The following is a 13,993-nucleotide window of genomic DNA, read 5'->3' as shown; positions in this document are numbered from 1 at the left end:
ATGTAAGATCTATCCTAAGTTTAGGATGGTTTCATCTCAAGAGGCTTAACTAATTATATTTACAAAGAGCAATTTCCAAATAAAGTCATATTCTGAGGTTCTAGATAGACATGAATTTTAGGGGAACATGATTCAACCCACCACAAATAGGAATTCAATTTTTTCTACGTATTTTTTGATTAGTTACTAAATGGAAATGGGAAGGATACTAATTTTTGCATGTAGATTATATTTCTATTCCTCTTTGCTGAAAATCCAAGAAAATGTCTTGCCAGTTTCTTGGATTCACTTTAATTTTCTGGGCAATCAATATTATTGACTGCAAAAAAGACCAATTTTAAATCTTTCCTTCCACCATTTATACTTTGTTTTTTCTATCTCTTTCATTGCTTAAGACTTCTCATAAAATGTTGAATTTTTTCAGTTTATTCAAGTTTTCTTTCATGTTTTTCAATAAAGTTTCATAGTTTCTCCACAAAGGTCTTATACAAATTTTAAATCAACTTTATTTCAAATACTTGATGATTTTGTTGCTTATGTGAAGAGGTCTTTTAAAAAACTGTATTTTTGACTTTGTTTTTACTGATATATGGAAATATTTTTAAAATTAACCATGTATTTTATGCCTAACTAAACTTTCTTTGTAATTCTAAAAGTTTGCTAGTTTATTGCTCTGGATTTTCTAGTAGAAAATAGTATTTTCTGCAAAGAAAGAGTTTTGTCTCACCTTTCTTAGTATTTATATATTGTAAAGCCTTCAAGATACATTGAATAATAGTACAAAGGAAGAAATGACTTTAACTGAAGTGTTTCTAAAGTTCTATGATTGAATATGGTTTAAGTTTTTGATAGGTAAATTTTTGAAGTTAAAGAAGCTTAGAAATCACCATTCCATCCTTACAGCAAGTAAAAACCTAAACAAACTGAAAAATGTACAACTCTGTTTAGATCTATCACAGAAATTAGATCACTGAATAAACTACTACTGTTCTCCCAAATTGGAGAGACAGACAGAGGACCACAGAGAATTACAACTTACTGGAACAGAAATCCATGAGGAAAAACTTCTTTTGAAACCAGTGCTGTGGTAGGAAAACCTGAGATATCATTAGTGAATTGCTGTAGGCTCAATCTGGACCAATTCGAATGTTAAAAACTCCAGAAAGATCCAGTCCCTGGTGGGGGTGGCGGACATCCCCACACTTCTGTGTTTCCTCGGTAGGATCTCAACTAGTTTCTCACAGTGACTATCAAAGAAAAGGCACCCGGGCTTCTGGCAGAGAGAGAGGTAAAGTAAACCATTTTAAAATATGCTATTGCATTTTATTCTTCTTTAAAATGCCTGCCCTCAGGAGAAGCTATTTACTAGAGTTTAACTTGTTGTGGTTTTATCAAAGCCTACACTACTGGAGGAAGGGAAATAACCAACTCCAGTCCTCTATAGCCACGGTGTCTCACCTAAAAGGGGAATAATCTAAGAAGAGCTGAAGGTCACAGTCCAGGGACACTGGCTCACTAAAAGACTGACCCCTAACTATAGGGCTATAGAACACTTCCTCTCCTCCCACACCTTACCACAACATTGCTAAAGGTCTTTTCACAACAGTGCTGTTTGTTCAGTAGATCATATCTGGTTATCAGGCCAAAATTTGCAAGACATACTGAAAGGCAAAAAGCACTTTTTAAAATTTTTTAAAGATGTTTTATTTATTCATTTGAAAGAGAGAGAAAAGAGAACATGGGCAGGGAGAAGGATTAGAAGGAGAGGGAGAAGCAGACTCCCTGCTCAGGGAGCCTGATGCAAGGCTAGATCTCAGGACCCTGGAATCATGACCTGAGCCAAAGGCAGATGCCCAACCATCTGAGCCACTCAGGCCCCCCCAAAACACATTTTAAAGAGACTAAACAAGCACCAGACAGGGCAAGGATGTTGGAATTATCACACCAGAAATTTAAAACAACTATGATTAATATGCTAAGGGCTCAAATGGAAAAAGTAGACAACATGCAAGTACAGATGGATAATATAAGTAGAAAGATAGGAGTCTGAGAAAGAATCAAAAAGAAATACCAGAGACCAAAAACACTGTAACAGAAATGAGGAATACCTTTGGTGGGGTCATTAGTGGACTGGACACAATGAGGAAAACATCTCTAAGCTTGAATACATAACCATAGAAACTTCCTAAACTGGCAAGCAAAAAGAAAAAAAGACTGAAAAAACAAACAGAATATCCAAGAACTATGGGACAACTTATAAAGAGCTTAATGTAAGCAAAGTGGGAGTACCAGAAGAGAGAGAGGAACAGAAACAATATTGGAAGCGATCATTGTTACCGGTGGGAGAGTCTGCATTGTGTGAATGGAGGTCTCGGTTCTTGGATTCCCCATGAAAGATTTACCTGAGGGTGCACTCTCCAGTAAAGACATCCAGAAGGAAGATGACAAGCACAAAGCAGTTTATTAAGGACAGTATGTCTCAAGCTGGGAGAACAGGTAGACCCAGAGGTGGCAAATGCATTGGGGTTAGTGGTGTCTTTTCATGTTTGCATAGGTTATGGGTCATAGCTAGGGGTGGGCTCCAACTGATGTTGCTTCCAGTCATCTAAGGGACTTCACCTACTGGTTGTGAGGGAGAATTTTTGGCCCTACAACATTCTTGCCAGAACTGCCAAGGCCATCTTCCCCTGTGGGTGTGGGTGTTTGTTGGGGGGGGGGGGGCGGTGTAGGAGAGAGGGTAAGGTCAAAACCACAATGTAAACATATTATAATGAAGCTGAGGCAGAGGTTGAAGAGGACAGCACATGTTCTGCATCTCTGGCTGTTGGTCTGTCAGCCCCAGGGTGTTGGAAGCCACAGACCATGATGTAAAAAGCCACAAAGTCAGTGGTATTTTGATAGCCAGCATTTTTCCTAGAGCTAGAACAAACAATCCTAAAACTTGTATGAAACCACAAAAGACCCTGAATAGCTAAAGCAATCTTGAGAAAGGAAAGTAAAGCTGTAGGCATCACAATTCTAGACTTCACGTTATATTACAAAACTGTAGTGATCAAGACAGTATGGTACTGGCACGGAAATAGATGCATAAGATCAGTGGAACGGAACAGAGAACCCAGAAATGGACCCACAACTATATGGTCAACTAATCTTCGATAAAGCAGGAAAGAATATCCAATGGGAAAAAGAGAATCTCTTCAAAAAATGGTATTGGGATAACTGGACAGGAACAAGTAAAATAATGAAACTGGACCACTTTCTTACACCATACACAAAAATAAATTCAAAATAGACCGAAAGACCAAATTTGTGAGACAGGAAACCATAAAATGCTAGAAGAGAACACAGGCAGAAATGTCTTTGACATCAGCCATAACAACTTATTACTAATATACTCCCTGAGGCAAGGGAAACAAAACCAAAAATAAGCTATTGGGACTTCATCAAGATAGAAACCTTTTGCATAGTGAAGGAAATAGTGAAACCAAAAGGCAACCTTTGGAATGGTAGTGGATATTTGCAAATGACATATCTGATAAAGGGCTAGTATCCAAAATCTATAGAGAACCTACCAAACTCAACATCCCAAAACAAATAATCCATTTAAGAAATGGGCAGAAGATATGAATTTTTTTTCAAAGAAGACATCTAGATGGCCAACAGACAGATAAAAAGATGTGCAACATCATTCACCATCCAATCCAAATCAGAACTACAATGCAGTTATCACCTCATATCTGTCAGAATGGCTAAAATTAACAACACAAAACAATTATTGGTGAGGATGTGGAGAAAGGGGAACCTTCATGCACTGTTGGTGGGAATGCAAACTGGTACAGCCACTTTGGAAAGAGTATGGAAGTTCCTAAAAAAAGTTAAAAATAGAGTTACCCTATGATCTAGCAATTGCCCTACTAGGCATTTTCTCAAAGGATATAAAAATGCTGGTTCAAAAGGATACATACACTCCGATGTTTATAGCAGCATTATCAAGAGCCAAATTATGGAAAGAGGCCAAAAGTCCATTGACTGATGAATGGATAAAGAAGAAGTGATATTTATGTATATAATGGAATATTACTCAGCCATAAAAAAGGATGAAATCTTACCATTTGCAATGACATGGTTTGGACTAGAGGGTATTATGCTAAGTGAAATAAGTCAATCAGAGAAAGACAAATACTATATGATCTCATTCATATGTGGAATTTAGGACATGAAATAAATGAATATAAGGGGAAAAAAGAGCTAGGCAAATTGTAAAAGAGATTTAACTATAGAGAACAAACTGAGGGTTACTGGAGGAAGGAGGGTAGGAGAGGGGCTAGATGAGTGATGGGGATTGAGGAGGGCACTTGTGATGAGTGCTGGGTTTTATATATAAGTGATGAATCATTAAATCCTACTCCTGAAACTAATATTACACTGAATATGAACTAAATGGAATTAAAATAAAAACTTGAAACTAAACAAAAAAAAAAGAAGAAATGTTTTAAAATCCTCATAATCAGGGTGTTGTGCCCTCAAGCTTCTAATGTGTCACCTATTTTTCAACACCTTTGCCTCAAGGTCCATTCTAACTTACTGCCTACCCTATCATAATGATTGAGGATTTCCCCAAATTAATGTCACACACCAAACCATAGATGCAGGAAGCTCAGAGGATACCCAGTAAACAAACAAAACAAAACTGCACCTAGACATATATTCAAACTTTAGAAAATCAGAGATAGAGAAAAAAATCTTTTAAAAAGCCAGAGGTTTTAAAAAGCTCTTAAAAAGTAGCTTTTAAAGAGCTTTTATAAAGATAAGAATTACATTGGGGAGTGCCTGGGTGGCTTAGTCAGGTAAGCAATCTGACTCTTGATTTCGACTCAGGTCATGTCTCAGGGTCATGAGATGGAGTCCCAGATTAGGGCTCCAGGCAGAGGGCAGAGTCTGCTTGAGATTCTTTTTCTCCTTCTCCTTCTGCCCCTCCTCCCAGAAAGAGCACAGGCTCTTTCTCTTAGATAGATAGATAGATAGATAGATAGATAGATAGATAGATAGATAGATAGAATTACATTGGACTTCTACTCAGAAACCATGCAGGCAAGAAAAGAGTGAAGTGAAATATTTAAAGTTTAAAGGGGACCTTCTCACCTCTACCTACTGCCTACCTAGAATTCTGTACCCTATAAAATTAATCTTTAAAGGTAAAGGAAAAGGGTGCTGGCTGACTCAGTTGGAAGGGCATGCAACTTTTGATCTGGAGATTGTGAGTTTGAGCCCCACGTTGGATGTAGAGATTAGTAAGATAAACTTAAAAAGATAAAAAATAAAGATGAAGGAGAAATAAGGACTTTCTCAGATAAACAAAAATTGAGGGATTTTGTTGTTGTTTTTAGTAGATCTGCCATGCATGCGATGTTAAAATACATTCTTCAGAGAAAAGAAAATGATATAGGTCAGAAATTCAGCTCTTCGTAAAGAAAGGAATAGCACTGGAGAAGGGACAAGTGAAAGACATCAGTCACCCAAATGCTGAACAAAATGATTTCTGGATCACTGAAAACTTATGGCTTGACCATCCTATGAAAAGCCAAGCTTTTCACAGGCTGAGGCTGTGACTTCATATGAAATCACACCCATCCTTGACTTCTTCCCTTTCCCCATCCTTCCCCCACTCACTTAATGGTGTATCCTGGGAGTCTTTCCTTAAATCTTTTTTATCTGAAAAAGTAGAATGTAAGTTATACATGAATGTTGAAATCTACCCAAGGTTTTACTTGTATCATTTGTCATAGTCATATTGTTTCAACTTTAATCTATTAACAATGGAAAATTACATGTATGGCTTTTAAAAATATTGAACAATCAGTATACGAAGAGAAACTCTACTTGGTCATAGTTGGGTTTTTTCTTTACATACACTGTCAGATTTGGTTTGTAAATATTTATTTAGGAGTCTACCTCTATGTTCTTTCTTTTTTTAAAGGATTTTATTTATTTATTCATTAGAGACAGAGAAAGAGAGGAAGAGACATGGACAGAGAGAGAAGCAGGCTCTCTGTGGGGAGCTGGATGTGAGACTTGATCCCAGAACCTGGGGATCAGGACCTGAGCCAAAGGCAGACGCTTAACTGACTAAACCACTCAGGCACCTCTGCCTCTATGTTCTTGAGTGAAATTGGCCTCTAATTTTATTTCTTGTGTGAAATTTTGTTTCCATTTTGAGATGATAATAACCTTATAGAATGACTGTGTATCTTGTTGTGTTGTGTATGGTCAAATTTCGTAATGATCCATGGATATTTGATAAGTATTTATATCTTTATTATGTGCAGAATTTGCTAGTTCTTATATATTGTAGACTTTGAATGGAATTATTCAAGTATATATTTATATTTGTATTGTTTTGAATTATCATCTCTCTTCCATTTTTCCTATAAAGGCTTTCTAATAGTATCTTCTAACACTTCTATTAGATAAAATTTGGATCTTCTGGATGGGTTTTTTGAGTCTCTGTCTTCCTTGTCTTACTTTGCATCTTTTAATTGTATGTTTGTCCTGTATTCTGTAGGGAAAATATTTGAGTTTTTCCTCAAGCTTACTAATTTGCTCCTTTTTTTGTGTCCCATCTGCTATTCTGCTCATCTATTGAATGATTCATTTCAAAGATGAAGCCTTTAATTTACATGACTCTAGTTGATTCTTTTTAAAGAATTGCTGTTTAAAATGTTCTATTGCATCTCTTGGTTCATGGAATATTAATTAAGCTTCAAATAAAATAACTAGTTTTTATAATGACCTAGAATGTACTAGATGATCAGGTTCCTGTAGATCTCTGAATTCTTGCCCACCTTGCCCATTCTGCTCCAAACATTTTGGTCTGCCTGCAGTTGTCAACATTTCAATGCCTCCCAACACCTACACCTGTTCCTCCTCCCTGCTCGCCGTCTTCTGGCCTGGATGTGATAAGGCTTGTTCACCCACATTATTCAGATCTGTGCTCAAAGGTTACCTTTTCATCAAGGAGATATTCCCCAACTACCTTAGCCAAGGCAGCACATAATGCCCTCGCACACACATTCACTTGCTCTCTCCCCCAATCCTTTACTTACTCCACTTTTGCTCCTTGATATTTTATTTGGTTTCTTCCCCTCCCCCCCCCATCAGTAAATTGAAATGTCCATAATGGTAGAGATCTTGCCTGCTGTGTTTACCATAAAACTTCCAGAGTTCAAGAAAAAAAAAAAAAAAAAGGACTTCCAGAGTTCAAAAAGTGCCTGGTACACATTGGAGAGACCAAGAAATATGTATTGAATGAAGTAATGATGGTGTTTCTAAAATCCAGTGCCACCAGTTCTTTCTACATGTGTGCATTCTTCCTTGCTTGGTGGCTCTTCTTTGTGATGCTGGCTTATCTCAACTGGTAAAGGGTCCTATGTGTATCTTGTATTTGTGATGCCCTGTTAGGCCATCATGGAAAAGCTCTATCAATGTTCTCCAGCCCATACCTGGAGAAGATTCCTGAAGTGATCCTGGTGGGGGACTGACAGATGCCTCCAGCCACTTTGGTTGGAGGAGTGGTTGTGCCAGAATAGACTCCCCATTGGGATGTACCTATAGCCAGTCTCTGAGATGGACCCTGTTCATTCCTTCTGACTGTGACTGATACTCTGAGGTCTCAGTCCTTGCTTTTCAGTACAGGCCCTACATGCATTGTTGTGGCCTGAGGGCTGGCACCACTCTTGCTTGTTGCTTTACACAGAGAGAAGCATGGAATTCTTGACCTACTTGGCTGCTCCCACTGTAGCAACCCTATTACCTTACCTTCAGTGCCCCAGGGCTCTCTCCTCCTTACTTCAAATATCTTTCATCCATGTGCACAAAGCAGCATCCTTTTCTTTAAATTATTTTGAGACCATTTCAGATACACAGGCTGTTGCAAAACAGTTCAAAGAATTCCTATATTCCCTGCACTCAGTACAATGTATGCAGTACCTTGTGGGAGCCAAGGAACTCATGTTTGCTATAATGCTATTAACTCGAATATGGACCTGATTCAGATTTCATCAGTTTTTTCATGCACTCCTTTAAGAAAAAAAGAGAGCTTTATTGAGATATGACTTATATACCAGATATATATACCGCCAATGTTGCCCATTTGAAGTTTTCGATTCAATGATTTTTACCATATTAACAGAGTTGTGCAACCATCAACAGAATCTAATTTTAGGACATTTTCATTACCTTCAAAAAAGGAAAACCACATCCATTAGCGTTTACTCTTGATTCACCACCCTCCGGTCCCAGGCAATCACTAGTTTATCTTCTGTCTTTTTAGATTTGCCTAATGTTATAACATGTATCAGTACTTCATTCCTTTTTATGGCCAAATAACATTCCACTGTATTCATACACCACATTTTGTGTATCCATTTATCAGTTGATGGACATTTGGGTTGTTTCCACATCTTGGCTATTGTGAACGCTGCTGCTATAATGGTTTTTTTTTTTTTTAAGACTTTATTTATTTATTTATTTATTTATTTATTTATTTATTGAGACACACAGAGAGAGAGAGAGAGAGAGAGAGAAGCAGAGACACAGGCAGAGAGAGAAGCAGGCACCATGCAAAGAGCCTGACATGGGACTTGATGCAGGGTCTCCAGGATCACGCCCTGGGCTGCAGGCGGCGCTAAACCACTGCACCACTGGGGCTGCCCACGCTACTGCTATATACTGCATATTTTGAGGGAGGGTAATTCTAGGAGATTTCATCACATAGATTCAATAACTATCATCACAATCAGAATACAGAACTGTTTGATCATCACAAATAAAATCCCTCATGTTATCCCTCAGTGAACACACATTTTCTGCAACCCTAATCCCTGGCTCCCACTGATCTGTTCTCCATCTCTAGAATTTGTCACTTTGAGAATGTTATGCAAATGAAATCATACGGTATTTAACCCCTGGAGAGTGACTTGTTTTCTCCACTCAGAATAATGCTCTTGCATGTGTCAAGTTGTTGCATTTTGTTTCTACTTATTGCTGAGAATTATTCCGTTGTATGGATGTACCAGGGTTTATTTGTTCATCCTTTGAAGGACATATGGATTGTTTCCAGCTTTGGGCTATTACAAATAAGCCTTCAATGAATACTACTTTACAGATTTTGCATGAACATACATTTTCATTTCTCTGAGATAAATGCCTAAGAGTAGAGTTGCTGGATCATGTGATAATTGCATGTTTAGTTTTTTGAGAAACTTTTAAACTGTTTTCTAAAGTATCTGTACCATTTTACATTCCCATTAGCAATTCATGAGAGACCTGATTTCTCTGCATCTTCACCAGTGTTTGCTATTGTCAGTAATTGTTACCTTAGCTATTCTGATAGGTGTGTAGATGGTCATGGATTTAATTTGCATTTCTGTGATGACTATTTGTATTCGTTTTTTATTGCTGCCATAAGAAATCACCACACTTTAGCATCTTAGAGCAACAAAAAAATTATTGTTTTATAGTTCTGTATGTCAGAGGTCTGAAGGTCTGAAACAGGTATCCCTGGGTTAAAATCATGGTGTGGGCAGGGCTTTCATTCCTTTCTGGAAGGTCTAGGGGAGAATCTGTTTCCTTCTAGAGGTCACCAGCATTCCTTGGCTTGTGGCTCTCCTTCTATTTTCAAAACCAGCAATATGGCATTTGTCTAATCCTTATTCTGTTGTGGCATTTCTGTGACTGTAGCCAGGAAAAGTTCTCACCTTTTTTATGACTTGTATGATCAGACTGAGCTAACCTGGGTAATCCAGAATGATCTCCCCATTTCAAGGTCCTTAATCTTAATTACATTGAAAAGGTCCCTTTTGCCAAGTAAGATAATATATTCATGGGTTCCAGGGATTAGGAGTTGGACGTCTTTTGGAGGTTATTATTCTGCCTATGATACTAATGATATTGAACACTTAAAAAAATTTTTTTAAAGATTTTATTTATTTATTCATGAGACAGAGACAGAGAGAGAGAGAGAGGCAGAGACACAGGCAGAGGGAGAAGCAGGCTCCATGCAGGGAGCCTGACGTGGGACTCGATCCTGGGTCTCCAGGATCACGCCCTGGGCTGAAGGCGGCACTAAACCACTGAGCCACCCAGGCTGCCCTATTGAACACTTTTATATGAACATTCATATATTTTCTTTGCTGAATTTGTTCATTCAAATCTTTTATGCACATCTAATTGGATTGTTCCACTTTTGAGTTTAGAATGTTTGTATATTTAGGATATGAGTGTTATATTGAATATATGATTTGCAAATATGTTTATATTATCCTCAGTCTTCGGTTAGTCTTTTCATTTTCTTAGCAGGGTATTTTACAGAGCACATATCTTAAACTCTGGTGAGTTCCAGTTCACTAATTTATTTTTGAATCATGTCTTTCAAGTCATATCTAGGTACTCCTCACCTAACTTTAGGTCACGGAGACTTTCTTCTGAAAGTTTTATAGTATTACATTTTACATTTAAATCTACCATACATGGGCAGCCCGGGTGGCTTAGCAGTTTAGCACTGCCTTCAGCCCAAGGCCTGATCCCAGAGACCTGGGATCGAGTCCCACGGCGGGCTCCCTGTATGGGGCCTGCTTCTCCTTCTGCCTGTGTCTCTGCCTCTCTCTCTCTCTGTCTCTCATGAGTAAATAAATACAATCTTAAAAAAAATAATAAAAAATAAATCTACCATACATATTTGTTTGGAAACAACTATTATTTTCATGCTTCTGCACAAACAGGGCTTTGTGAGCACAAATTACTGGCAACTGTGCTAAAGTTTAAGCATTTTATTCCCATACATTTTCTTCTAAGCACTGCTTTAGCCACATAGCACAGATATTTTTTAAAAATATTTTATTTATTCACTCATGAGAGACACAGAGAGAGAAGCAGAGACACAGTCAGAGGAAGAAGCAGGTTCCCCGCAGGGAGCCTGATGTGGGACCCGATGCTTGGACCCCCGGAATCACGCCCTGAGCCAAAGGCAGACGTTCAACCACTGAGCCACCCAGGGGCCTCAGCCACAGATATTTTTGACTGAAATTTTTCTTGACATAATTGTAGGTTTACATGCAGTGGTGAGAAGCCATACAGAGAGATCCCTTGTGCATGTTGCCTAGTTATACTCAATGACAATATTTCAAAAAATTACAGCATAATATCACAACTAGGATATTGACATTGAGAAAATCCATTGATTTTATTCAGATTTTCCCAGTTTTACTTGTACTCTTTTGGGTACATGTATAAGTACTACACAATTTGATCATCTGTATGTGTTCATGTATCCACCACCACAGTCAAGATAGTGAAGAATTCCAACACCACTGCCACTGGGGTCCCTCATGTGGCTCTTCTATATCACCCCCCCTCCTTTTGCCATGCTTCCTTTCCCTGACCCACTGGTTTGCCTTCCTTTTCTAAAATCGTCATTTCAAAATTGGTTTAAAAGTGGAATCATACCGATGTAATCTTAAAGGGCTTGACTTTTTTTGATCAGCAGAACTTCCTGGAGATTCATCCAGGATCAGGGTTCATTTTTAAATACTTGCTGAGTAGTTTTCCATGGTCAGTGAATACCACAGTTTGTTAAGCCATTCACCCGTTGAAGGACTCTGGATTGATTCCAGTTTTCAGTTGTAACAAATAAAGCGTCTATGAACATTCATCTGTTGACTTTTGTGTGAGCACAAGTTTTCATTTTTCTAAATAAATACCCAGGAGTGCAATCACTGGGTAGTGCAATAGTTGCATGTTTAGTTTTTAAAGAAACTGTCAAACTGTTTCCCAGAGTAGCTATACCATTTTACATTCCAATCAGAAATGTGTGAAAGATTTAGTTTCTTCAGATTTTCACCAGAATTTGATGTTGTTACTTTTTTTTTCCTTCCCGGTAAGTATGCAGTGGTATTTCATTATAGTTTTCCACAGTTTTGTGTTTTCATTTGAACTCAGTTGATTTTTTCATAAGCTCTCTCTCAAGACTACTTATTTGACACATGGATTATTTAGAAGTTCCTTATATGATTTCTAAGTGCTTAGATATTTTTCTGTTCTCTTTCTTTTGTTGAATTCTAGTCTGATTCCATTATGGTCAGATAACATATTTATATGATTCCAATTCTTTTAAATTAGTTAAGGTTTATTTTATGATTTAAGAAAAATCTCTGATGAATGTTCTGTGAACACTTAAAAAGAATACAGGTTCTGTTGTTTTGGTGAAATGTTCTCTTGACTATGTTAGATTTCACTGGTTGGTAATATTGTTCAATTCTTTAAAATCCTTGTTGACATTTTTTTTCTACTGTTTTTACAAATTCTAACAAAGGGGTATTAAAGTCCCTGACTGTAATTGTGAATTTCTCTATTTCTCTGTTCATTCTTGTTTTTGCTCTGAGTACTTCGTAGTTCTCTTATTTGCTGAATACACATATAAGATTGTTATGTCTCTTGGTTAACTGACCCTTGTAGCATTGTATAATGTCTTGTTTTGACCCTGATAAATTCTTTTTTCTGAAGTCTTCTTCATCTGATATTAACATAACCACTTCAACTTTCTGTTGATGAGTGTTTAGTTCATGCTATCTTTTTTCTATCCTTTTACCTTTAAGCTACATTGTATATATCATATATTATAGCATTACATTTGAGACATGTTTCATATTTACCATGTAGTCAATTATGTTGTTTTTAAAAATCCTTCTGGCATGCCAATCTTTGTCTTTTAATCGATGTGATTAGGCCTTTTAGATTTAAGGTAATTATCAACATTGCAGAATTTATGCCTGCTGTTCTATTATTTGTTTTGTGTTATCCCTCTGTTTATTTATTCTTCAGGTCCCCTTTGCCTTTCTTTGGGCTACCTGAATACTTTTTTAATATTCCATTTTGATTATCTGTAGTGTTACTTATCAAGTCTGTCTCTTCATAGAATTTTTTTAATTAGTTGTTCTATGGACTATAATAAGTATAGTTTATTGTAGTCTTACTGTTAGGAGTATTTGACCACTTCAAGTGGGATGTGGATACATCACCACCATTTAGGTTACTTTACCCTTCCTTTTATAATATAGTTGTCCTAAAATATTACTTCCCTATATGTTGAGAACTGTATCAGGCATTGTTATAATTTTTTACTTTTAACTGTTAAACACAATTTTTTAAAGGTTTTATTTATTTATTTATGAGAGACACAGAGAGAGAGAGGCAAAGACACGGGCAGAGGGAGATTGTCCTCCGTGGGGAGCCCAATGTGGGACTCGATCCCAGGAGTCTGGGATCACGCCCTGAGCCAAAGGCAGATGCTCAACCACTGAGCCACCCAGGCATCTCTTAAACACAATTTTTTTAAAAAATTGCAAGGAAAAACTCCGTTGGACTTACCAATATTTTTACCCTTTACATTGTTCTTTCTTCATTTCTGATGTTCTTGGTTTTCCTCTGTGAAGTGTTTCCTTCAGGTATGCTTTTATTTTGTTGATGACAAATTCTCTTAGCCTTTGTTTTTAATGTTGAATATACTGATTTTTTCTTATTTCTGAAGCATATTTTTACTGGCTATAGAACTTTGGGTTGACACTTCTTTCAGCACTTGCAAAATTTTGTACCAATTTCTCTGACCTCCATGATTTCTAATTAGTAACTAGCTAATATTTGAATCATTATTCCTCTGTAGGTAATATAATAGGTTTTTTTTTCTTCCTGCTTTTAAAAGTTTTTCTCCTGTCTTCAGTTTTCAGAATTTAGGCTATGATATATTTAGGTATGGATTGCTTTTATTTGTGGTTCACTCAGCTTTTTGAGTCTGTAGATTTATATCTTTCATCAAGTGTGGGCAGTTTTTAGCCATTTTCTTTAAATATTGTTTTTAGTCTTTGTTTTGTTTTGTTTTGTTGTTTTTGTTTTTGTTTTCCTCCTGGAACTTTGATGACATGAATGTTAAATTTCTTGTTAG

Source organism: Canis lupus, chromosome 18, assembly GCF_048164855.1.
Source record: "Canis lupus baileyi chromosome 18, mCanLup2.hap1, whole genome shotgun sequence".
In the NCBI taxonomy this organism is placed as follows: Eukaryota; Metazoa; Chordata; class Mammalia; order Carnivora; family Canidae; genus Canis; species Canis lupus.
Note: the sequence above shows the minus strand (reverse complement) of the source record.